The following is a 27,546-nucleotide window of genomic DNA, read 5'->3' on the forward strand; positions in this document are numbered from 1 at the left end:
TCTAGAATCAAATTATTTGTAAACACTCCAAAGTTAGCAAAAAAAATTAATAGCATAAAAACTGATCTGTTAATATTTATTTCTTTATATTTGTTTATTTTATTTGTCATACTATCTTGTCACAATTTAGGCTTCTAGAGAAAACTGTCTTAGTTATGACTTTATTCTAATCTCAGTAACAGTCTTATTAAACTTGCAGATGAGAGAAATTTGGAAAGAAATTCAGTCATAAATGTGTTGGAAGACACAACTCAGAAGTATCAGAATTATTTTGAAAAACTGCAGATTGAACTGAAAATGTTAAAAAAAAAAAAAAAAAAAAAAAAAAAGTAAAGTAGAATGAAAAAGAAATGAAATGAATTTAGATGGGAATAGTCAAATACAGAAATACAAGCCTGAGAATGACTATTTAAGAACTAGTTTTTTAGAAAAGCGCCAAGAGAGAACAGGTCACAAACTGAATATCTATCGAAGCCAATAATCTCTTGCAAATGCAAGGGGCAAGGAATACCCCACAATCTATAAAAAGCCATACAGCCCTCAAGCTCAGTACTGACAGAACCTCAGATGGAAGACTCGGTCCCTTCAGAGCGCTTTACATCACAAAACATAAAGCCCAACCAGAAAAAGCCCAAAATAGCGTGTGATTAGAAGTAAAGAAAACATGATCTATGAAGATCAACTTAAAGCCAGAGATTGCTTGGCATAAGAAAGAGGGAAAACTGAAGGGTATATGGCAGTTTATCAAACAGAGAAGAGAATAATCTGACCATAACTTCTACTGTGGATAGAAAAACCCTGGAACTCTTCTGTAAAAGATTTAGGCACAAAGAAAAACATTCTAATAATAAATTTGGGAAGGTTTGATACAGGTGGCTTTGATAGATAGGGGTACCTTTACCACTGAGTCTTGGTTGAAAATTCAGTCAAGTAAGATTCAGAACTTAGATAGGGACAGTTAATCTGAAAGGATGGGCGATCTCTGGACCAGATGATTCCTGGGGTCAGCTGTCTCTTGCCCTCACTGCCCTTCAATGCTGTTATGTGTACGGAGAATTGTCAAATACAGGTATACAGGATGAAACAAAATAATTTTATGTAGTAATTTCATTCAGGCAGTGGTTGAACACCAAAGGATGTTAGGCCCTGTGGCTGAACAGCCGAACTATTTTCTGTAAGTAGAATGAACAGTACACGTGAGAACTGTGGCACAGTATCAGGGAAAGATTTGTCAAGCAAGCAAAACAGGATCTACATATCTACATTTTGATTGCAAAAAAAGCTATTGGTCAATTAAGATTTCTGACAAGAATCAGTATAATCCCATTTGTGAAAAATGGCTCTATAGAGGATTCAGAAAAATCAGAGGATCTGATTTTTACACCTGATTAGAGGATGAAGTTCACAATACAAGAAAGTTCTGGGAAATAAGTGAATGAACGTGGCTTTTTGGGAGAGTCAAAGGGCTATCTCACATCATATCATGAACTTCTGTGTATGTAATAAGATCATGCTTTGAAACTTCTTAGCTTCTTAACAGAGCATTTAATTGATACTCTAAGAAAATAATGTTGAGAAGACTTTCTAATAATGCATTTTTCTCAAAACGGTCTCTCAATTTAAAATAACCAAGACATTCAGAGAAAGGTTTATGTCATCATCAACAGCAAGCCTATCAGTTATGTACAAAACACAGTAATATACATTCTCAGTCTGACTTTAATCCCTTGCTACCACATACGCTTAAGAGCTATTAACAGAAATAGATTTTAACCCGGATTGTAAATTGAAGGATGCTACTCTTCCTGGAACTAGCAGCTTTATGAAAAAAATGTGACTCCGTGGCTTCTTTCTCATTCTTCAACTACACCTCTCAATTTAAATCTCTTGCTTTATATACTGTGACCTTGGCCAAATCACAGAATCACAGAATCACAGAACTGTAGGGGTTGGAAGGGACCTCCCGAGATCATCGAGTCCAACCCCCCTGCCAAAGCAGGTTCCCTACAGCAGGTCGCACAGGTAGGCATTCAGGCAGGTCTGGAACATCTCCAGAGAAGGAGACTCCACCACCTCCCTGGGCAGCCTGTTCCAGTGCTCCGTCACCTCACTGTAAAGAAGTTCTTGCGTATGTTTGTGCGGAACTTCCTATGCTGCAGTTTCCGGCCATTTCCCCTTGTCCTTGATGCCTTTTGCATGGTAATACTACATTTCAACCCAAAGTGAATTCGAGTATCTTCAAAATCAAATAGTCCCTGCTGTAGATTCCATAATCTCCTTTCCACCTAAATCTGACAAAAGAACTTAAAGGGAGGGATTGGAATATGTAACAGAAATTGCAGAAAAATGCTCATAAAATCAAGGTAGATTGAGAGGGCATACTCTGAGACATACAATGTAAAATACTTTGAAAAGTGTATCAGGACTCTATCATGCCAGAATTACGAACCTAAGTACAGGAAACAATCCAAGACAATCTTAACGCTTAAACTTTTGAGACACTTCAGAGACTAGTATTTTAGGCAGAAGTATTATTGGATGCCTAAACTTGTGATGTTAGTAGAAGGAAATGGAAGCCAACATGGACACACTGGTGTAGGAAGAGTGGTCAGGCTCTGGATTCCAGTTCTGCATATCTGCCTGGTCACAACACTCAGTAAGCACTGAAAGACTAAGGATGGAATCAGGTATCTGCAGTAGGCATTTAGAGCTGTTTTAGATACCATAGATTATGTCAGATATACACAGGGTGACAGCAGACATGAGATAGTCCCTCAGACCAAAAATATCACATCACGTTTAGCACTTTAGTAAATACCTGCCTTGGGCAAGTAAGGTGAGGACTAGAAATCCTGCACAGTAAATTGAGAAGCGCAGATAACTCCAAAGTACACTTTGCTTACCAAAACTAAACATAAAGGTGTCTCTGGACCAGCATTTTCTGAAGCATAGGTGTCTGCACACTTGTGATTTTAGGTTTTCTAAAAGAGACACCTAAAGCAGCAGCTCCTGTGTGTCCAGTAAAGAAAAAATATGTTTTCTTTTTTTTAAAAAAAAGGCTGTGGCTACCAGATTAGGCCTCAATGACATTGGAGGAGGCTCCAGAATAACATCCTAGAGCCTGTTTCGATATCATTGAGGCCTTGAAAACACACAAGTTTTATGAACATTTGATCTAAGATCCACAGTGCAATACATGCAGTTTATTTATGTTTAAAATAATTAATCTTTGTCACTGTTCATTTGTAGCAATTCTTCTGGCTATTGCACATGTAGAGTGCAGGGCAGCAGACTAAGGACTGGACTTGAAAGTCCTTGCTTAAGAAAGAGGGCACCGAGTACACTGGCAGAAGCAAGACCTTCACTTCTGTTCTCCTCTGCCTCCTTTCTTCACAAACAAAGCAGGCTGAACACTTACATTGTTACTTTTCTTTTTACAGAGTACCAGAAAGTCAGTGTGTTCGCTACATACTCCAATAGGTCTTCAGTTTCTATTAACTCTGGGTAACAGCATGATAGATCACAGAATCACACAGAATCACAGAATTGTAGGGGTTGGAAGGGACCTCCAGAGATCATCGAGTCCAACCCCCATCATCGAGATGTCTTAGAAAAAGAGAGAGAGCGCTGTAGCTTTAAGGGAAGTAACCCAGACAATCCACAACCTAAAATGTTCCACATATCCAGAGGCTGAGAGTAGAGCTGCTATTAAATACTGATTTTATTTTTGCATATAGCTAGCACTGTATGTCTGGTACAGCTCTTGGTAGCAGTCTGATCGTGGCTGGAATATGCCTCTTATTAGTGTGGCTTCCTCTTGTGGCAAATGGTAGTGCATTGCAACAAAACTGCTGCTGCAAATCCATTTATAATGGAAATTTAAAGAATGCTTCACTTCTTTCAGTCATCCTAATATCTTGGATTAACAGAGAATATTAAGAAGGTGAAGTGAGAAAAGAGGTGGTGGTAATCTACCTTCTAAACAGAATTTTGACTTGCTCCTACCCTATGAACAGAAATGCCATTGGAACACACAGTATGTTCATAAAGGATTTATTTTCATCCTCTTGAGGTTATCAGTTAAGTTTCATCCAGCACAAATAAACTTTTCCATTTCTTTAGGTATTTGACAATTGTAATATAATGAGTGATTCACTAAACATTCATGTGAACCACTTTTAATCTTATTCCACAGTACCAAGATCTTCCTTCTGCAACCTCCATTTTCTCCTTAGCACCTAAATTAGTTCAATGGAAACTAAGTGCAGAAAGATGTTATTTCAGAGGAAAAATATAGATTCGTAGTCTTTATGCCTGGAGGCCAGGAGCCAGGAAGATCACAGGATCCAAGGGACCTTTCCTGTTTAATATCTACATCAAGTCTGCAGAAAACACTAAATGGGAGAGACCACAGGCTCATGAGCAGGACTGTCTTCTGGTTGGAAGACCTAGGCTGGTCTTTCCTAGGGAAGGGAGTGATGGGAACTGTGTGAAATTCTTCCAGCTCAAAAGTAAAAATCCTGTCCTGGGAAGAAAGAACAGCATACAGCAGTGATACAAGCTGAGGATTGGGAGCATGGGGAACAGGGCTACCAGGATGCTCAGGGGCTGAAGCAGCTGCTATACTACGGAGCCTGAGTGGCAGAGTTGCTGCTTCAGCCCATTTGGGGAGCACCTCAGAGCAGCTTACCCCTACCAGCAAGCAGGTCTCTGAGAAGATGAAGTCAGGCTCTCCTGTACTAGACAGCAGAATAAGAGATTGTGCACATAAGCTGAAATAAATAAAGTTAAAATAGGACTGAGCAGCAGTGGAGCAGGTTGCTCCAAAACACTGAGAATTCCCCATCCTTGGAACTCAACAGGGTAAAGCCCTGAGCAACCACATCTGACCTCTTCACTGAACTGGTGGGACATGGGACTTCTGGAGAGCCTTCCAACATCATTTTGCCTGTGATTCCATGATTCTATGTTAAAAACAAAGCAAAGAAAACAGACTAAAACAGCTGTGGGTAAGAATATAGAATATGGAAAATGCCTTGATTTAACATCAGTTTCCTGCAGTTTTTAGTGCACTTTCAAAAAGTAAGAACTGTTTTTCTAATTTAATATAAATAAATAGTCATTTAAATTGTGTGCATTATGGTATTTTGAACTACTCAGATGAGCCCTCCCAGTCTCAGGCCTTGCCTAAAAGCTCAGCAGGTAAAAAAATACCAAGTGAGAGTGCATTTTATGATATTGTATGGCAAAAACGTTCAGCAGCAAAAAAAAGTCACTTTATTTTTTCCAGTACAAACCACACAGCTAAGTAAACCCTGCATTTGGACCCTGTTACACTGATCCAGTATGAATGTAGCTTTTTCTTGTTGGAGGAAATTATCAACCACTAAACCACGCAACCAGTTTGATCAGTGTACCATTGTAACTCCACCTAGGACAGATTTTACTGACAAAAGTACTCTTATGCCATACAAACACAAATTTAAGCCAGTGCTTACAAGAGGCATTCACAGCTAGTCTTGCAGTAATTCTGCCAATGATAATACAATGTGCACTAGCTGTAGTCACTTAACAGTGAAGTAACATCTTCCAGATGAAGAACTACTGTGAACAGAGCTGTTAGAACACTGTCTGACATCCTATTGATAAGCATTGCATTACACAATAATATAAATAGAATGCAAAACAGGTTTTGTTTGCTGTGCCCGGTTCCATAGCATCACACTTGGAATGGAGATGACATTTAATATTACTCTTCTGAATGGATCAAAGTGGATATTAAGAGAATACTCACACTAGCTGATGTTGGTATTATTGTATATTTTGCAGAAAAGCAAAATGTCAGGGAGAGGTCAGAATTCACGTCTTTATTGAATGTATTCTAGTCAAACTTGCTTTTCCAGGCTTTCCAAGGAGATTGAAGGAATCTAGAGAGTAAGAATGCAGTGTGAATGGAAAAAAAAAATAGTGAAGTACATAGGCATGCATGAAAGTAAAAAGGTAGATGTTTCTTAGTGGATGTATAAAGAACATAATCAATTCCTATAATGTGGCTGAGTTAATCTTAAGACTCACGCTCAGATATTCTGAAATTAATTTCTGGTGATCATTAAAACACAATCACATGTTATCAGAACAGAATAAAGGAATCACATAATCCCCCCAAATTCTTCACTGAAGCTGAATATATTGATTATATTAAAAAAAAAAAAAAAAAAAAAAAAACAACCAAAAAACCAAAAAACAAGCAAAAAAAAACCAACACTTTTTTCAATTGACTGTGTGTTACACTATTTACCTGTACTGAGGCAATACCCTACAGACAGATAACACACAGAGCACTGTGCTTTTCCAGCTTCTAGGCTAGTAGCCAGTGTGGAGACTCAAGATCTAATTTAGAGGCAAAATCCTCATTATTACCCCCCAAATGGGCTTTTGCCCATCCGGTTGGGATGTATTTGACATTAATCCCCGTGAAATTAAACTACATGCCACAAAAAGAAATTATTAAAAAAAAAATCACTATTCAGGATACAGTAAACACAGGGAAGAATAAATCAGGAGCATATGTTAAATCTACTGATTTATAAATACCTCTGCTGATTTGTACATATAAGGAGGGAACTTTTACATCTTTTGCCTGTCTGGTGATATTGATGTTCAACTGCCTCTGCCACTGTGCCTATATAAAATAGTTGGTAATAATCTGAGATATATTCCTATCATGTTACAGGAATGTTGTACTGAACACCACCATAAACACAAGGGCTGGAACACGTCTGTCTTCCAGCAGAGTGCTCCAGCCACAGAATGAGAGAGTCTGGATCAGGTCTGTGGTTGCAGTTTCTAACCCCATGAGTTGCTAATTATACTCTCCCATAGATTCAGAAGCAGGAAGTCAGAATGAAAGGCCTCAGGAATAACCACAGGTTTGGCAGCACAGGCATCTCCCAGGAGATGTGAATGTGAACCCCCTAACCGCTGGTGAGAATTGAACTGTATGTCCATTACACGTACATATATATTAATGGAAAAGCTATGCTCAATATTGTTTCCATGATTCCAGAAGTGGGAAAAGGGAAGGAGATAGTTCTGGTGTAAGAGTAAGGAAGGTGTGTCCAGGTGCCATAAGAGGCACTTAGATTAAAACCTCTGCAAGACTCTGAGTTAACATGCCATGTTAGACTGCAATTCTTTTAAGCTAGTCCCAAATTAGTGAGGTCACATCTCACTGCCCATCTTTCCCTAGCTGCATATTTTTGCCCCCTCTCTTGGTCTGGCTCTCGTGCCAGCAGGCAGAGAGCCAGCCTGGAGGGACAGCCGCCTGAGGGCCGCTTATTTTGTGTGCGAGGGCTGCTTGCAAGACGCACGAGCTCCCTGAAGCCAGGCAGCTCAGACTCGAGCAGTGTGGGCTCCTGCTCCCAGCCACTGCAACCCACATGTTTGTGTTCATCAAACCACAGCAGGGAACTTGGGGAAGAATTGTAGAATCATTTTAGTTGGAAGGGACCTTTACAAGTCATTTAGTCCAACTCTCCTGCACAGAACAAGGACACTTACATCTAGATCAGATTGCTCAGAGCCTGGTCAAGCCTGATCTTGAATGTTTCCAGAGATGGTGCATCCTCTGCCTCCCAGGGCAAATGGTTCCAAAGACTCACCACCTTGATTGTAAAAAACTTCTTTCTTATACCTGATCTAAGTACCTTGTTTCAGTTTGAACCCGTGTCCTATCACAAGGGAAGCTGCGATTCCCTTTTATTCTGGGTTAATTTCAGAATGTGATTTCCATCACGGTTTACCCAGTCACTTCACCCAGTGACTGTGAAACATTGCAACACTTCAGTGTTATGTGGCCCTTGTCCTCCCTATGGTACGAGGAGCAGGATGCTGTGCAACACAGGGAAGCCGCAGCACGGCCTCACAGATCAGCACGTCGCTGCCGAGGTCACTTCTCCACACGTGGGTACTTCAACAGTGTTATACCCAAGTAAAACAAACTATGGGATATGCTCATTTGGGGCAATTTCTTCTATAAAAGTGTCGGAAGAAAAACCAGTCTGACTTCAGGAGGAGCCCCACGAGGCACTCTGCCTACAGCCGTTGCCTACTCGAGGGCTGCAGCACGGTGCCGGGCGCTTGGCCGCACGCGCACCCATCAGACAACGCTCCCTGCAGACCGCAGCCGCCTCTCCGCGAATCGCACCGCCGCGGCACGAAGCGGGCCCGGCCTCGGGGCAGGGGCAGCGGGCAGCGCGGGGCACCGGGCTCAGCCCGCGGCCTGCGGGACGCGCTGCAGTAGCCCGACTCCTCCCCTAGACGGAGCCGCCGGGCGCAGCGCTCCCAGGCCGGGCGGCGGGCGGCCAGCCGCGCTCCCAGGAATGCGCCGAGCCCCGCCGCCAGCCCCCCGCGCACCGCTCCCGCCCCGCCCGACTCCCTCCCTCCCTCCTCTCCTCCCTCTCTCCCTCCCCCGAGCAGAGGCGGCCGCCGGCCCCTCCCGACAGACATGTTCCCCCGGCGCGCCGCCGGCCCCGCTCCCTCATCCCCTCCTTCCCGCGGCTGACGGCCAGCGAGCTGCCGAGCGGGGCGCGGCGGCCATGGGAGGAGGCGGCGGAGGCGGCGGCCGCTAAGCCCCGCGCCCCAGCGCGCAGGGGCAACGCGGAGGGGGCTGCCGGCTCCCGCGAGCGAAGTGAGTCGCGACCCGCAGGCGGAGGGGGCGGCGGGGGCGGCGGGCGCTCCCCGCCCGCGAGGGGAGGGCGCTGCGGGCGCGGCCGCGGGCGACCCTCACCTCCCAGCAAGTTGCGACCGGCCCGGCCCGCGCGACGCCGTGCTCGCTGCGTGCCCAGCGGCGCTGCCGCGGCTGCCGGGCGGACGGCGGCCGCAGCTGCCCGAGGCGCCCCGATGGTGCTGGGGCTACGGCGGGGAGCGCCGGGCAACTTGGGGGAAGTTCTGAGCCGGGCGGTGAGTAGCGGGCGGTGGCTTCGCGCCTCTGCCGGCGGCCAGGTGGCGGCCACTGCTCTCCGTGCGTGCCGTGCGGCGCGGGCTCCGTCACCCCTCGGGCTGCGGGCGCAGCTCGGCCCCGCGGGAGCAGCCGGAGCGCGGAGCCGGGCCGCGGTGCGCCTCTTGGGGGTGAAGGGCCGGGGTCGCGGGCGCTGCGGGGAACTGCACTTTGTGCGGGTGTGAAGAGCGGGTTCGGGGCGTTGGGTGCTGCCCGCGTCCCGGCGTCCTGCCCCGAAGGTCTGCTCTGTGTTTGGGCAGTCCTTTCTCCTTCTTTCTTTCTCTTTTTTCCCTTTTTTTTTTTTTTTTTTTTTTCTTTTGTTTTGAAGGGGAATCCTACCCGTTTCGTCCCCAGTTCCTATCTGATCTTGCTTCTTAATGTGTGGTCCACTGTAAGTATTGCACAGGAAAACTTGAAGAGAGTATTTTTAAGAACAAATGCTGCATCCGCTCCACCATAAACACACAGGAGACGTTGCTGGAGGCACAGCCGGTGCTTTCTCACAGCAACATTGTCGCTGCGAGCTCTCGGGAGTGGTGGCAGCCATCAGGTGTGTGGCTCATCCTTAACAGCGGTACTCTGTTCAGAATGCATCACATTAACGGACAGTATTCAGTCCGGGCTCTCGTTCTCCTTATGCCACAACCACAGATGCACCCCTGGCCGCATCTCCGCTTGTGGTGAAGTCAGATGTAAGAGCAGAGCAGTGAAAAGGCTGTGGCCCGCTGCTTGAGTTGGATCTCATTTTAGGAATCTAGTGAACCTTTAAGCTCACCAAAATTGCTCACCAAGTAGGTAGTAAATCTGAAACTCTCCCACTGTGGTGCATGTTTGGTTGTTCACACACTTGGTCATTCACGCTGGTGCTGAGGATACAGTCAGAAACAGTCAGTGTAAGGAGGTTTGGTAAGTTTTGTTTCAAATCTGTATAAAAGATGCTGCTTTAAATATTGAGATTAGGTTGCAATTGAAATGTTCTGTGGCTCTAAGTGATAAAAATGAGTATTACTGAAAGTTATTCAGGCAGCTTGAAGTGTTTAAATAGGAATGCAGTGCTTTCATCTCCACCACATCTCCGTCTGGCATTACTAGAACTGCTGCTTGCTGCGCTAATTCAGGACGTCAGTGTGCTTTAGTAATTATAAGGGGTTTACAAACAACACAGTTTGCATGGCTTCCCTGAGGAGTCATCTAAAAAACTGCCAATAAGCAGCAGTGATACTTTTATTAAATTTATGAAAATAACCACTGAAATTTATTGTGCTGTATTGGGAAGCCATAGGTACCCCAGGCATATTTTGTTGGTACATGGCTGCTGCACATGTCAGTGCCATGTGGGTGTGTGAATCTGCAGCCACACAGCCCAGAGTGCAGCTCCTGGCTGTCTGCACGGCACTGGGTGTGCTGTGGGTGCGGGGGCTCTGCTCTGCCCTGTCCTGTCCTGCGGCCCGGAGCCTGCACTGCTGTCAGGGCCTTCTGTGCCTGTTTCCAGCAGGGAAGGCTAAAACAGATTTTTTCGGTCATTCACTTGCTCTGGGTTGGTGTTCTTCTTTTCCATCATCTGCATTGGCCCATTTAGCTTTTATAACTAAAAGGGTACTTTTCCCTTGATTGTGTGTAGATATAAAGATTGTCCTTGCTTCTTTCAAAGGAAGATCTCTTTTGCTTCAGAAATTGTTTTTTGTTGTTTGTTGTGTTTTTTTTTTAAATCAAAATGAGTGTTGATTTTGCACTGCTAATGGGAGCATCAGGCTGAATAAATAAAACATTGTGTATCTTATTTGAAATGTCATCTTTTCACAGACAAAACAAAAGCCAGTAATACTGGCCAGAAAACAAGATGAGCAAAGAAGCTTAGACTTCTTTATTTCTAATTGAAGACTCTAAAGAGTTTTGTCAGATGTGACAACACCTATACTCAATCCAGGTGAAGCCATCTCTGTCTTAAGACAGGCATCAAAACAATTTCAAAGCATTGCAAATAAATAAAAACAGTATTGTTGAGAAGGTGGTGGGGAAAGGCAAGGCAGGGGTAACAGCAGTGCAGTAACAATGGCTCCACACAGGAGTCCCTTACTGAAGGGCTCGGCTCTTTGGAACAGAGAGGATCGTGCTGCTTCTTTCGCCATGTATTGATCTGATGGGAAGATGAGTTTTGTCCCATGTGAGCCAGGTGGTAATTGCAGGAAGCATGCAGCGTCAGGAAGACAGCAGAAAGGTGGTGAGGCTGCACTGCAACAGTGACAAAGGGAAAAAGATAACACGACGAGAAACCAGATTTATGTCAGGACTTGAAAGAACACTTTGTGCACCTGCAGTTTATAGTGAGGGAAATCTTTCTTTGCTGTATACAAATCCTGAGATGAGTTCTTGGTGTGAGGTGGATGTTTATTTTACATATCATTTTAATTCACGGGGGATGTAATGAATGTTGTCTTACCCAGGAGCTGGTTCTTGATGTATGAGGCACAAATTTTTCTAATAAGCTGTAAGGGCTGTTTCCAGACAGACGGTTGTTTGCTATGTCACATGGGCTGCAGGTATGAAATGAAAATACACTTAAGCATGACATTTTATTAGATATCTGGTAGGAAAGTCATCACCAGAAGCTTTTTTGTTAACAAACTAATACAACCTTCAGAAGCACTTCACAGTGTTTTGCAGTAGGATGGGACTTAATATGTTATCTAAACAAAGTGGAGTTCTGAGCATTTCAGAGGCACAGTGTTGTGAAGAAGTGTCTGTGAGAAGGCATCCTTGCCTAGCGTTGTGCTTTGAGTACTGATGATTGCTGATGTATGAGATACTTGCCCTGAGATGCATGACTGCAGATAGGGGTAACTTTTCAGGTGGAAAGTGGTCCGCTTCCTTTGTTATCAGTGTAGTCAGTAAGTAAATGCTTGAAGCAGTAATCAAGCAGTCTTCATTTATGAGTTTTAAAGCTCCAGAAGTATGGCTAGTCATACCTATCATGATGTAGACATCTGTATCTTCTAAAACATGCTCAGCCATGTGACTCTGTGTTTTTCAGGCATGTTACTTTTCCCTGTATAGCACTGCACTCTACAGGATGGCCTTTGTCCTTTTACAGAAGGAATGCATGGTGTGGGAATGTGGTGGTATGGGCAGACGACAGAGAACAGATCTGTAAGGAGAGCTCTGGAGATGTAGTGAAGAACAAACTCTGTATGGGGAGTGTGGATGGGAAGCAGTAGAGCTTTGGTAAATTTAGGATAAAATGTCAACCTCTGCATTAAGAAAATAGACACTGCTTATTCCTCCGGTGGGGAAGGAGTTACGCTTTCCTGTCTCACCTTTTCTGTAATCATGCAGAGATGCACAGTTAGGGTATGGCAGTGCCAGACCTGTTAAGCCTGAGGATCAAGCAGAGATGGCCATGCAGTGTAGAACGTGGGAAATGAAGCTTACAGTGTATGAAGTGAAGATGCTTCATCGGCTTTACACTCATTAAGGCAAATTGTTTCTGTCTCTGATCACTTAAGAAGGTTATGCATGAAATCCTAGAACAGAAACAACACAAGTATGAATAATCAGTTACTTTTGGGTATCATTTAAACATTGATCAATAATATGGAGATAATTAAAGTGTAGAACTGAAAAGCTGTAAGTCCATTGCAGTCTTCAGACTCAGTTTAAAGGTAGTCAGTCCAAACATAAAGTCGTATTTGCTATGCTCCACAGGGTGATTTTGTGCAGTATCAGTTTGTCAGCAGCTAACATGCAACTCTGTGGGTTAGTTGGAAAGCATTAGGTTATTAATAACAGCTTGGTCTCCTCGCCATCATGTTGCATCATTCAAGTGCTTAAACTGTACTTGAGGATTTACTGCCTTGGGAGAAAATGAGATTGGTAAAACTTGACCCTTCAGTAGGAGAAAAACAAATCCTGACCTACTGTCAGGGGGTGTTCCAGCACAGTGCTAAAGGTTGATCTGTTTGTACCCAGGTTATCATGGCTCTGCAGCCCTGGGCAGCCTGATATATGCACTCAGTATCCCAGCTTTTGTAGCAATGGCAATTTAGGTCTGGCCAGCCTAGAATTTGGGGAGGACAGAAGTGTTTTTTACTTTGTCTTACCTAGGTGGAAACATCCAACAGCTGTTTCTAGCCTTGAAAATTGGCTGCACTTCTGAAATACTGGGGGTGAAATCCAGGCAGACTGGCTCCCTATTCCCATTCATCTCAGAATGCATTGTTGGTAACCTGTAAATAGAAATCATACAGATGTTACTCAGTTCTGTGAACAGATGTCTACATGACTGTCCAGGATGCAACAGTTTTGTGTTTTATTCACTGCTTGGCTCAATCTTACAGATACATCCAGACAATTCTTTCTGTGTCTATTGGGGTGAGGGGACTGGATGAAGAGGATCTGACTGTAGACTTTTTAGACTGGGAGAAACAGACCAAAAGGACTAACAATTTTTTTTTTTAGCTGTCTCAGTTAAATGAGCATGCCTGTCAACTTTTGCTTCACTTCACACACTGCATGCCTTATCAGAATTCCCAGCTGCTTTGAAATGTTCAGGTAGCAGCCAGATTTCTGCTGTATTTCATGTTCCTTTTTCATTTATTTGCCTGTGTTTCTCACACATACATAGGAACTCTTCAGTGTGGATTGGTGCATTGGGCTTGCCTTTATCGCATGACTGCAAGTATTGTTTTAATTTGCTACTGAATGCTTGTTAAATTGTGTTTGCTCACAAAGAATGTTGTGAACCTGCTTTATCATTTGCGATTATTTTGAGTGATGTCTGGTATACTGTTTTCATCCAGAAGAGCTCAAACTGGATGCTCTTTTGATTGTTCAAGAGATTGTTTGTTGCTTTATGTGACCCTGTAAAAGAGATGTGAACAGATAAAAACACTATGATCTAGATTCCTTCTAGATCATAGTCCTTGTCATAGCATTGCACAAGTTGAAGAAGCCTGAGCATGATGACATATGGATCCAAGCTTTACCAGAAGTGCTCAGAATAAGTAAAGTATTCTGGGATAACAATCAAGAGGTGGAAAGCAATTAAGCTGGTTCATCACTTCTATCTCCGCATTTGGTTGCTGATTGTCATCGTAAGAGAAGGAATCCATCAGTATCTCTGTATGAACAAAAGATAGGTCCAAGGAATGCTATGAAATTTCTGCTTATAAAGAAACTCTTGACCCTGTGGCTTTTGAAATGACTACGGCAGTGTGAACTCAAGCATAGGGCAACTCTAAGGACTGAGTCAAACGTTAAGTAAGCAGTACAGAACAGAGCATGGTTAGGACTCTGCAGCTCTGCACAGCAGTCTGGACCTTTGAGCGTGCACAGGTCAAGCCTTGTGAGCTCCCATTTCTGTGGGGCTTTAGCCATCCAAGTTGATTCTTGACAATTGTAGGGCATGTTGCGGCTCCATCCTTGCACAGCTTGTTAAGCCACCATAAGGACTGATGTGTAGTGTGCTGTAGGGAATGCTGCCTTTTATTCCTGAATTCTTGTGCAGAAGTTCTTGGCTCATCTACACATGTAACTGAAACACGTACAGCCAAAACTTGGAGACTTGACTTGTGCTTGAACAACAGTGAGTGCTAACCTGCTCGTCCAGGATGAACAGGTGCTCGTGGCTGCACTGTTACTGCAACAGGAGTGGGGAGAGATTGAGAGAGTTTCACACCGTGTCTGAGCTCAAGGCAGTAGCACTGAGTCTCAGTTGCTGGTGTTGGCAGTGCTGTGCTGGTTATGTGATGGAGTCACTGCCAGCTCACAGTGCAGGACAGTCTGTGCTGCATGAAGCAGCTGCAGCCCCAAACTGGGAGCGGCCTGGGAGGAGGGCTTTTTTAGTGGGATCGTGTGCTGAGCTCCTCTGTTGTCCAGCAGCAGGGTGCATTTGATCATCATCAGTTCAGTGCCATTTCAAAAAAGCATTCTCTTTCCTAAGAGGCAGCCTGTGCCTCCTCACTGCTGGTTCTTAGTTGAAGTATTTTTCTTGGATAACCACTTTCCTCGACATAATAGATGGCTTTAAGAGAATGAATGTCCTTTATTCTGCTGAGTTCAGGCACTCTTCTGCAATGATGTGTTATGTGCTCACCACAAGGCATGCACAGATTTGTAAGCTAGAGAGAGTACTGCTTGATTGCTCTTAAGGCTTTGGCTGACTGCAGGTGTTCCACTCAATGACATTAAGGAAAATGGCATCTCCCTGTTTAAGTGATGCATAAAACCTGCGTAACTTGTGTCGTAGCAAAGAGGACAGCAGTATATAATGAGGGACTTTTGTACACCGCTGATGTTTCAGGCTTAGTGTGTGTAACTGTAAGCCACAGCTATCATGTGTGAAGGTACAAGGGAGGTAAGAAATACATTCTGCGCGTGTATCTTTGAATCAACCTGTGACATAGGTGAATGCATGTAGTGACATTATGGAAGAGGTGATGTTGTTTGTTGTTGAGTCTGTGCATTTATTGTAGCCTGTTGTATTGCTTTTTTTTTTTTTTTTTTTTTTTCCCCTATTACAAATAAATTAGTATTTTACTAAAGTAACAAAAATATTTGTGAAAATCTTCTCAGGTCCTTTTTCCTCCATTTTTCTACTCCTGCATACTGAGGGCTTTCTCTGTAAGAGCCCATGAAAGCTTTAAGGATCCAATAAAAATAAAAAGTTCATTGGGAAGAATTCAGGATTTAGGAAGAAAGACTCTTGTCATGACTTTAATTAAACCTTCCCTTTAACATTGAACAACAGAACAAGAACTTTTGTATAGAAGCTTCAGTAGTCACACTTTTGCATACAAAGGTTTGAATTTTGGATATAATTCAAATAGTGAAGAATTCTGTCCTGCTGTTTGATTGTTATTTCAGGCCTATGGAACACAAGTACCTATTTAACCAGGAGAGATCTTGGAGTTGAAGGCAGAAGTTTTCCATAGTGGGTGAACATGTCTTGCATGTGTTTTAGTTTGTGAAAACATACAGAGAATGAGAAGCAGTTGTATGGGAGGAAGGATCAAAAGACAAGTGCTGCATAAAGCTTGTGGATACTTTCTGAAACAAAGGAGAAAATGTTTATGTAGAAAGATCAGGATGTGGAAGCTTGAGTAACTGTTGGATGGTGCTGGAAGGACTGAAGTCTGTGCTCTTCTTGTACTGCCTTAAGGTGAAAACTGGATAACACATAACCAGTAATCACAAAGGCATGTTTAAGGTCATGTGTAACACTTTGTTAAAGAGTATTTGAGGTGTCTGAAAACAGCAAAAAAATAAAACACGTCATGATTATCTAAAAAGCTCAAATGTAATTTGAATTACACCCAGAAGTATATTTTCAGTTTGATTTTTTTTTTCCTATTACAAAGATTGTTCTACTTTCCTGGTAGATCTGTGGGGCGAGTAAAATGTTTGTTTTGCCAGAGGCTAGCACTGCTGTGCTTTCGAACTGTCATATTGGTTGCTGTGTTTTGCAGCATTGTAACAAAACATAAGGAACTGAAAAATGGTATTTTTGCATCAAACAGGTGTTGTCTTTCTCCAACTCCCTTTATTTGTGAGTTGGTACTGTTTGTTTATATTGCAATTTTCATTTTATTTCCTTAGGTGTCAATAAAAACGAATGACTGCCATTGCTTGTTTTTAAGACTGAAGCAGATATCTCTCACCAGTTAGTTATTATTGTATGGTGGGTTTTTTTTCAACTGAATTTAGAATGCTCTTACCAAGCAGTCCTGTCTGTTGAGAGGCTATGATGTAATGCTGTACAAATGAAGCAGAAGTGCACCCTTACAGGCAAAACCAGCCTCTGTATCTCAAACATCTGCACTGACCTGGTGTCTTGAAAACTGCCATGAGAAGTACGTGCAGTCCCATTCACATGTCCTTGGCTTTGGCTTCTGGATCTGTAAGTCAGATCACCTACTGTTCCTACTTTTTTCTTTGCTCCATTAATGGAGTGGCCAGGCTCCTTTGGCCCTGGAGCCACAGACCACAACCTTTGGTCGTCTGATACTGAGTGCTGAATATGCTTAAACAAGTAATTTTTTAATTTAATTTAGAACCCTTAATCTAGCAGGGATGAATAAAGGTCTTATAAATTTCTTATATTAATAATGCAGCATATACAAACACATTTGCACTGGAATGTCCTGCCCAGGGAGGTGGTGAATCGCCGTCTCTGGCAGAGTTCAAGAGGCATCTGGATGAGGAGCTGCGAGATATGGTTGAGCGCTTGTGGTAGCAATGGTAATGGGTGGACAGTTGGACTAGATGATCTTGCAGGTCGTTTCCAACCTTGTGATTCTATGATTTTATGATTCTATGATTTTTTGTTGTCAATTTTCATAGCTTCTGTAGGTTGAAAGAGTGTGTAGCCTACTAATGGTGAAATTCATTAAGCCCACTGAGTGTTCTGCTGTTGAAAAACTGCCATCAGCTGATCTGTCAGGGAGGGAAAAGAGGAGCATGCTACAAGGGGAGGAACAAACACATTCAAATTCTCCTGTGTTAGTGTCAGTATTGAGCATGAGGAGGAAGACAGATTACTTGCAGAGGCTTCCATTGGTGATTTGATCTTCTTCTGATTGTTTTTAAGCAGTCGTATTAAATAACTGACAAAGGCAAATACCAGATTGGTGATCTCCAGTTTATTGAATAACAAGTCAAATTTTGGTGTGTTTTTAACAGAACAATCCATAAAGAAGGAAAATGCATCCAGGTTGTTGAACAGTGTATTTTCTTATTGTATACAATCCACATTGAGCAGAATGTTTGGTTATATTTAGTATACAAATCTAAGTCACTTCCTTTGGTTTATTCTAGCTCATCTGACTGACAGCAGACTTTAAGGATTGGGTATGATTTTCTGAATTATGTGACATAGCATGTGTGAAAGAGCAAGAGGAGGCTCCTTCAGAGGACAAATGAGTAATCTCTAGTTCTTGTCACACAGTTGTGTTTTGAATGGATGGCTCTGGAGGGCAGTGACAAAATGCTATGTTCAGGATGTTGCTTAACATTTTAGTAGATTGGCATTTTCCAAATATTAGATGTTCTGATTACTCTGTATCTTAACAATATGAGTAGGTACTTTTAAAAAATGTTATTAAAATTCTGGGGCAGAAGCCGTGCAGTTGTTTGCAAGCTGTGGCTTGTGGAGTGATTCCAGACAGTACACAGAGAAGCCAGTTCTGGAAAAGTGCTGAGCTATGCACAGCAGAAGGAAGAGGCAGCCGTGGCTTCAATTGCCCATTCAGCACAACATAAGCATAGCTGCCTTGTGCTTCTTTCCTGCTACTCTCTCTCTCTCTGGCTTGCTGAGCAGAAATTGAAGTCTGTCTTGCAGTACATGCAAATGTATGTGAATTCAGTAGTTGGTATCCTGTGATGGCAGTATAGGAGAAGCAGCACGTGATAAAGCCCGTGTGTTAAGGGACCCAAAGACAGTAAAGCTGCAGAAGGTGGTGTAGGTGTGGCACTGATGGATGTGGAAACTAGCTCAGAGAGAATAGCAGGAAGCCAGAACAAGCAACTGTATTCATTACAGCAATTACTGGACAGAATTAAGGCGTCTTCTGAGGAAAGATGAATGGTGGGCATTTTGTTCTATTTGTGCAGTTTGTAGCACAGCTGGCCAGCAACTATTTGTAGGTGCTATAATAACACAAGAAATTAATAATACAGGAATTCAGATGTTTGAAAAGCAACAGAAAAAGAAGAAGAAAAAAAAAAAGCACCAAAAGCACATTGAGTCATAATGGTTCTTCCAGGCTAACATTGATTCAAGTTGCATAAGCTGTCTGGGATACATACATCAAGAGACTGAGATGTGAAGAGTAGAAAGCACTTCTAACACAATTGAACACAAAGGATGGAGTGTATGTGTACTTCTGAGTGAACAGCACAGACATTTTCTGATGCTCTATTATTATAAAAAGTTGCTTTTTTGGCAGCTTTGGCTTTGGTCCTTTGCTTTTGACCTCTACTACTCTTACCATACAACCTTAGCAGAGTGCTTCATACAGAAGAGGACTAAGCCCTTTTATTACACTGTTTTGTCACTCAAAATATTAAAAACAAGCAGAATTTCTTATGTTCTTTTGACTTTTTCTTCAAAACTGGTTGTACCTGTTAAATGAAGGATAATGGTTTCAAAACTGTCCTAGCAGCTCCTTTCTATAGAGCAAATCAGAACCTTACCAGGTTAAAGGTAGGGAAATTTCTGCGGATACTGTTGCAAACTTAGGGTGTGTTTTATATGATGTTAGTATTTCTGGCCATTATTTGTCTTAAAAGACGTATTTATGTTTAATGTTGGTTGCTCTTCTTTGCCTCATTACCAGCAAGAGACTAACTAGAAAAGTCACGTTAATTGCAGTAAATTTAAGAAAACATTGAAAAAGTAAAAAAATAAACAAACAAAAAAAACCAGCCATGAAGACCATTACAATAGTTATCATGGGGCCAGAAGGACGCACAACAATGCTGTTTGATCTTCAGTTATGAGTACAGTAAGGATCTGAGAGGTTGTGAAGAAAATACAAAACAATTTTTGCCAAGATTGCTCAGTGGAACTGCTTGTTGCCAGATGCTTATGCTGATTGAGAGAGAACAGCAGCCACCACTGGAGGAATGCATTTTCTAAAATTACTCAAAGTCAGTACCAGTCCAGTTGTTTTAGGAGTTTATTAATGCAAACTACCCTATGGTTTGGGTGACGAGTCAGCAGACAGAAAAGATGCTTATGAATAAGGTGTTTCTCATCTATACTGTTAGTTATGGGAATCCATATGCTGTGTTTTATTGGGGAATTTAATGTAGCTGTGAAGAAAGAGCTGTGGAATAGACTGTTGGATTAGAGTGAAAGCCTTGGCCTGCATTTCCCAAGCAGTAGCTCCTGGAAGCGATATTGCTTCTTGTGGCTAGGAACATAGCCATGTTCCTGGCCGTGCATGTATAGGAGGCTCAGCAGCAAGCTCAGAAAGACCTCTGCCAGATGAGAACTTTCAGAGCACTGTGCTCATGGTGCTGGTTTACAAATCACTGCAGAACCACTGCAGCAGTTTTGTTGTTGTTTGTTTTCATTTCTCTAGAATAAGAGATTACCTGTTAAGTCTTTCTGTGTTGTTTTGAAAATGTTGTGCTCTCAGTTTTGTGCCTCTCAGACTTGTGACTGTAATAAGCCAGGTTCTTCTTCTATTTCAAGGATGATGTATGCAACCCAAGATTTCAGGGAGTCTATAAACAGACTATTCCTTTTGTTCAAGCCATTCTCTGGCTGAAAGGTTTACATGAGTCAAGGATGCCTGACAAAGTAAGAAGTCAGGCTAAGTTTGTTAATAAAGAAGTGAAATTTCAGCACTATACAGAGAAAATATATTTTTTTTCAGTAGTAGGTGCAGCTAGGAGGAATGTAGCATCCTTTCTGAAGCCTGGTTTGTTGATTACTGTATGACCCAGTTGGCAGCAAGCCTTCCTTGTGAGGCACAGGACAATAATATCCTTCACAGCTACTTTGCTCAGTAATTGAAGTATGCTGACAGTATTGTTTGGGACAGATATGTATTGGGTAACCTGTTGCTGCCAAGTTGCATGATAAAAAGAAATTTTTTCTCCATCATAAAACTTTCCTGCATTGTTCATTAGTAAGTTGAACTTTAGTAACTCCACTCTGGTAAGATTCAAGAGAAAGTTTCTAGTTGGGGTGTCAACAGACATGTCCGATGGCTCACTAAACAAATCTACATTTTCCATTGTACACTAGATCTCCAGGCATTTGCTCAAAATCCAGCACACCATCCAAACATTCAGATTATGATATCAAGTTTTTATTAAGCAGTGATTTTTTTAAATTCAGAAAAATCTAACTGAATGATGCTGGCAGATACCTGCATATAAAAATAATTTATATCTGTGATCTCTGCCAGACGGTGACTTATCTGCACAAAGTGATCATTTCTTCACTGCTCTCAGAAAGGCTAGAATTATCTCTTTGGTAAAGACTGGAATCTGGCAGGCCCCAAGTGCAGACTGGTGTTTTTGTGGGGAATTACCCACAGGGCCTTGGAGATGCTGGTTCTTCCTCTGCAAAATTAATATAAGCATTTGGTATGGTTGTTCTGGTCCTCTTTATTTTCCTGTTTAAGTTTCTCCATCATTTGAACTCTTCCTGAGAAGCAGATTGGCACAGGTTCTCTTATTTTTCAAATTAGTCAAGTCAGCTATGCATAAAGGAGCTACAGCAAATGCATTCCATATCCATTGTTAAGTGTTTCATTTTCCGGACTAAAAATTGAATACTTTAAGCTCACGTGTCATTATATGCCTGTCATTCCTAATTACTTTCTGGCATGTTCTTGGGTATTCTGCAGACAGGAAAATATATTCAATTTAAAAAAAAAAAAAAACACAGCTGAAATGCTTTCATAACTGCAGACTAAAAAAAAGTATTCTGTGGGCTCTGTGAGGTGGAAAACTATTGAAAGAAATAAGCACAAACATATTATTTTGTTCCTTGCTTTATCTCTTATTATCAGTAGCTGCTTTGTTTTGAAAGAAAGAGACTTAAATTTCATAACTGGCAATTAGTCATCAAGCATATTTGGTTATTTTCAGAACCTTTTTTCACAGAATCACAGAATTGCAGGGATTGGAAGGGACCTCAAGAGATCATCATCTAACCCCCCTGCTAAAGCAGATACCCTATAAAATGTCACACAGGTAGATGTCCAACAGGTCTTGAATATCTCCACAGAAGGAGATTCGTCAGCCTCTCTGGGCAACCAGTTTCAGTGCTCCATCACCCTTACATTAAAGAAGTTCTTCCACCTGTTCACATGTTCTGCACACCACTGAGAAGAACCTGACCTCATCCATTTGCCTCCCACCTCCATTTAGGTATTTATAAGTCTTAATCAGATCCTCTGAGTCTTCTCTTCACCAGGCTGAGCAGAACCATGCTACTCAGTCTTTCCACATACGGCATTTGCTCCAGGCCCTTAATCATCTTTGTGGCCGTCCTCTGGACTCCTAGGAGATCCTTGCCTTTTTTGAACTGGGGAAGCGAAAACTGGACGCAGTACTCTAAACGTGGCCTCACCAGGGCATAGTAGAAGGGGAGGATCACTTCGCTTGACCTGCTGACCACACTCTTTTTTATGCATCCCAGTATACATACATACTTTGTGGCCTTTTGGCCACTAAGACACACTGCTGGCTCATGACCAACCTGTTGGAGCAGAGCTCCTTCCTGCAGGTCAGCCCCTAACCTGTACTGATGCATGTGGTTTATTTCTCCTCAGGTGCAAGGCTGTACACTTACTCTTGCTAAACCTCACCAGTTCCTACCTGACCAACTCTCCAGTTTGTCCAGGTCTTGTTGAATGGCAGTATAGCCATTAAGGTTGCAGCACTTAAAGGCTGGATCATTTTTCCTTGCTGGTATTTTTTTATACTGTAGCTTGCCCTGTGAAAGGAAAATGTTATCTTCATATTCCATTTATAAACGTACAAATTCTTAAATGTGTGTGTACACAGAAGCAGATTAACAGTTTTGACTCTTGATGTATGGTTAGCAAGCTGTAGTAACTCTCCTGAAGTTAGTGGTAAATAGAAACTACATCAGTGAAAAATGTGGTTTCCCAACTGGGCTTCCCTTTGCTTCATGGGATTGTTTTTTCTTTCTTGTCTGTTAGCTGACAAGTGGACTATCCTGATGATTTGCTGCACATTTGCTGCTCTCTCAAGAGAGTTGCAGTTTCTGAATCTGAACCTCTCTCTTCATAGTCACCAGTTAAGACAGACACAGCTTTGTTGAATTTATTTCTGCTCAGGATAGTTTCAGAAATGAAATGCAAAGACTGGAGCATAAGTGGAGACAGCAATATGTGCTACTGCTCGAAGTGCCAGAGCTGCTCTCCTTCTTGAGAATGCAATCTCCTGCCTGGTCGAGCCAAACTAAGCGAAACCAGATTTGTTATAGCCCTGGAAAATGTGGCTGTGCTTCCTTCCACACAGGTTCCTGGTTCCCACTCTTTGCTAGTCAGTCAGTGCAAATCATTGTGTGAATGTAAGGTGAATCAACAAACTCATCTATTGAAATAAAGGGACAGCAACTTCAACCTGTTTCATCCCAATTGTTGAGCTAAAGGTAACTTGTCCCTCAACTCTCTGCTATCAGCAGGTGTTGGGAATCTGGTAGTGGTCTACCTCATCATCAGGAGGAGCTGGTCAGCTCATTTTGATTAGGCATGAAGCTGTTTTTGGCAGTCCTGCATTCCAGGTGCTACCAGTGTTGCTGCAGGGCCATGGTCTGAGGCAGCTTGTAGCATTCTGTGATATGGGGCCACATGCACTGATCAAAGGGGGACACTGCAATGTACTTTCTTAGCAGCTGCTGTAGGAATCTGCAAGGTAGCCAGCTCATACCTGCAGCCATTTGGTGACCCAAAAGCTTGTGTATTACCATAGAGACAAATTTTAGTCAAGCAGGGATGGACAGCTGCAGCAGCAATTATGAAATAAGACCCCATAGAGCCTGGTGTGTTTGAGTGGCATCATAAGCTTGTTATTTTTGTATTTTGATGTATGTTTTTAATTAAGAGATCAAGGTTTCTATTTAATCCCGAATATTGTTACACATCTCCAGAATTTTAACACTGCAGTGGTTTGCATTTCTATGAATACAAGAAAAATAGCTGAACCACAGCTAAGAGTGAAGGTTATTTCCAGTTAGCTTTTTTAATATAAATAAGTTTGGTTTCTCCTGTGATTGCAACTTGCCAGAGGCAACTTAGTTCACAGGAGAAGAGAAGGGAAACTGTAAGCATATTTCACATGCTTACAGTGCTGTGCTTTGGAGGCTTCTATAGATAAGTCAACTGGAAGAGGAAAGTCCAAAAGGTCATACTCTCCCTAGTGAGCAACACAGGCATGCTAGTAACAATAGATAATGAGGAGGCTAAAGTAACTTTTTAGCCTCGGTCTTCACTAGCAACTGCTCTGTACACAGCCTTTGAGCAGATGGTTCAGAAAGTGAGAACCAGGGCAGTGATGCTCCTCCTGCGGTAAGTGAAGATCATGTTCCCAACCATCTGAGAAGCCTGAATGTCCATAAGTCTATGGGTCCTCTTTGGGAACTGCTAGGTCACGGCCTGAACCAGTGATTGAGCACCAAGGCGTGGTTAACCCAAGGAGTACAGCTGCAAGCAGTGCACCTGACTGACTGGAAGGTGTGGACCAAGTGTCCACCCATCCTCACCCTCGTTTTAAGGGTTAGCAGCCAAGGGAGCAGCATCTTTATTAGAAGATTTTGCCCTTTTTGAGACTCCAGAAAGGCTAAATTGTTTTACAAATCTTCCTGAAAGCTATGCTAAGCCATACAGAAGAGAGAAGTGATAAGGAATAACCAGCATAGCTTCACTGAAGGACAGATCCCATATGAACAACCTTGTCACTTTTTATGGTGGTGTAACTACAGCATTAGACAAGGAAGAGCCATTGAAGTCATCTACTTGAACTTCAGTAAGGCCTTTGACATGGCCCCCATAGCATCTTTCTCTCTAGATTGGAAAGATATGGATTTTATGGGTGGACTGTTCAGTGGAGGACGAACTGATCCTGGGATTGTAACCAGAGAGTAGTGGTCAGCGGCTGAATGTCCAGATAGAGATCAGTGATGAGTGGTGTCCTTCAGGGGTCAGTACTGGAACTGGTGCTCTTCAACATCATTGACATTGACAGTGGGATTGAGTGCACCCACAGCAAGTTTGTAGATGATGCCTAAGCTGTGTGGTTCATTTGACACACATGAGGGATGGGATGCCATCCAAAAGGACCTAGACAGGCTGAGCAGTGGGCACAGATGAAACTTGTAAAGTTCAATAAATCAAAGTGTAAGGCCTTGCACCTATATTGTTGACAACTTCTGCTGTCAGTACAAGGTGGGGAATGTAAGGATGGAGCACAGCCCTGACAAAAAAGACCTGGGAGTACTGGTGGATGAGAAGCTGGACATGAGCCAACAGTGCGCCTTTGGAGCCCAGAAGACCAACTGTATCCTGGACTATGTCAAAATAAGTGTGATCAGCAGGCTGAATGAGGAGGAGGTGATCCTGCCCCTCTCTCTGCTCTGCAATGCTGAGATCTCAGCTGGAGTACTGCATTCAGATGTGGAATCCTTAGTACAGGAGAGGTATTGAACCGTTAGAGTGCATCCAGAGGAGGGCCACAAAAATGATCCAAAGGATGGAATGCCTCTGCTGTGAGGACAGGCTGAAAGAGCTGGGGCTCTGGGGAGACCTGAGAGTGATCTTTCAGTATCTACAGAGGGGTGTAGAAGAAAGAAGGGGACAGACTCTTTTGCAGGGTCTTTTTTGATAGGGTAAGGGGAAATAGTTTCAAACTAGAAGAGAGGTGATTTAAACTGGATGTAAAGAAGAAGTGTTTTACAGTGGTGGTAGTGAGGCATTGGAACAGGTTGCCCAGAAATGCGGTGGGTGCCACATCCCTGGAGACATTCACAATTAGTCTAGATGGGGCTCTGAGCACCCTGATATAGTTGTTGATGTCCCTGTTTGTTGCAGAGGAATTGGAGTAGATTACCTCTAAAGGACCTTCCAACTGAAAAGATTCTATAATTTTTATGATTTTTATGTTAATCCTTCGAAGGAGAAGTGGAAACATATGGAGGTTATTTAATACAGTTAGTTGTTTTACAACTCAATTTCTTCATTTAGGTAAGTAAATGGTTATTGGATACTTCATTGGTCTGATATGAATATCCACAAATACCATATGTTTTCTCAAAATGCTAAGCATCATTAGCCCAAGACTTTAGTTTCTGAAGTTTGCTCATGTGGTCAAATATTTAGTATTTTCACTAAATAACTAAAATATTAACCTTTCTCTGAAGCTACCAATCTACTTTGACAGCCCTAAGATTCAGCCATGTGAGTTTAATACACCAGTAGTATCTGCAGAATTTTCTTGATGTGTGCTATTTGCTTACATAAACAGGAGCAAAGATTCTTGCATCGGGTGACAGTAATTTATCACTAATACAATTCACTGCCAGAGTTAGCAGTTCACTGATCTATGCCAGGGAAATATAAAGCTACCTGCCTGAGAGACTGGTGGGCTACCTTTTTGATTGCACCCTGTGTCAGCAGGGTGATTTACAAAGCACAACAAAACTCACATTGTCACATGTGGCTGCTCTACATGCTGGTTACTTGTGATCTTAATACATGTATGTCTGCTGAAATATGATACTCCCTGCCTGTCTGTTTGTGCTTTGCTAAAGTAGCTGAAGGAAAATATTTTCCTGAAATGTCAGAATTTAAGGAAGTTTTGAATGCAGCCTGATGAGGTTGGTGACAGAATGGACCATGAAAGGAATCATTGAATATTGAATTGAGAGTGAAAATAATTAGTCTTTTCAGCGCAGTGAAGTATAGAAGCTTTTCATTACAAACTTACCACTGACTGAATGAAATAAAGAAGTAATTCTGGAAAAACAGAGATTCCAAGAAATCAAAACACTTTATTATTTCAAGTTGGATTAGGTTAATAGCTTCACTTATTAAAAGTAGCTCAAACATTTTAAATAACATTTGCAGTCTGAAATATTTTTTTAATAGAGCTTAATGAAAAATGGAAGTAAACAGCTAAACAGAAATAATTTTTAGTAGGCTTATGAAATATTTTCACATGTATTCAAACAAATGCAAAATGCATTTTATTTTCTTTTTCATAAAATGTTACAATTAAGTAGAAATAAAAAAAAATCAGCTGTCTATTAAATTAATTTCTGTGTGAATTGAGGTAGCTGAGTTTTTTCATCATGCCAAAAGGATCTTTGTTGAAGTGTTTTTGCTGCTGTGCTGACTGCTGCCTCTTTTATAGAGAGGCCAGTGTTTTTATGGTGCATATGAAAATGGTAAGATGAAATGAATATTTACCAATGCCAGATTCTTACTATGCAAAATAATAATGTCAAAGAAAGAATTGTCGTGGCTATAACAGTGCTGTTAATGAAGTGGTAGACATTGAGTGACACTGTTTCTCTTTCTTCATTCTTCCTCTTTGTGTTTAAGGAACATTTAGATGTTGTGTTGAGGGACATGCTCTCGTGAGAACTGTTGGTGAAAGATGGGCGGTTGAACTGGATGGTCTTGTAGGTCTTTTCCAACTTCGGTGATTCTGTGATTCTGCGGTTAGTGGGCATGGTGGGGTGGGTTGGTATTTGGGCTAGATGATCCCTGTGGTCTCTTCCGGCCTTACCAATTCCATGATACTGTGATTCCTCAGATCCCCCCATTATGTCTCACTTATCTCACAAACTAAATACCAATCTTTACATCTTTCTCTGTTGGTCGGGTTTTCTGAACTTGGTGGCTGTAATTTTCTGCTCTCCTTGGTTTTCCAGTCACCTCTAGAAGGAGCAGCTGCCCAGAGGCAACTTGGTGTTCATTCACCCAACAGTGGAGCAATCAGTCTCCCATCACATGTATGCTGCTCCCATTAATGTATTATGGAGTTACGGGTACCTTTGAGATAGG

At 42.3% G+C, this 27,546-nt stretch overlaps 1 protein-coding gene across 4 annotated transcripts in view; it reads left to right on the forward strand.

The window, feature by feature from the left end:
• The window catches only part of GHR (growth hormone receptor), a 996,322-nt gene that overhangs the window by 857,873 nt on the left and 110,903 nt on the right, over window positions 1–27,546 (forward strand). Inside the window, exon 1 of one of the 4 annotated variants that reach the window (XM_048930900.1) lies at window positions 8,469–8,689. The exons of 2 other annotated variants lie outside the window; for them this stretch is intronic. The gene's annotated coding sequence lies outside the window, so the exon portion shown is untranslated. Of the gene's footprint in view, window positions 1–8,468; window positions 8,690–8,824; window positions 8,962–27,546 lie in introns of those variants that run through there. One more of the 4 variants, XM_048930901.1, reaches the window with a different exon arrangement.

The sequence above is a fragment of the Lagopus muta genome, chromosome Z (assembly GCF_023343835.1).
Source record: "Lagopus muta isolate bLagMut1 chromosome Z, bLagMut1 primary, whole genome shotgun sequence".
Taxonomy (NCBI): Eukaryota; Metazoa; Chordata; class Aves; order Galliformes; family Phasianidae; genus Lagopus; species Lagopus muta.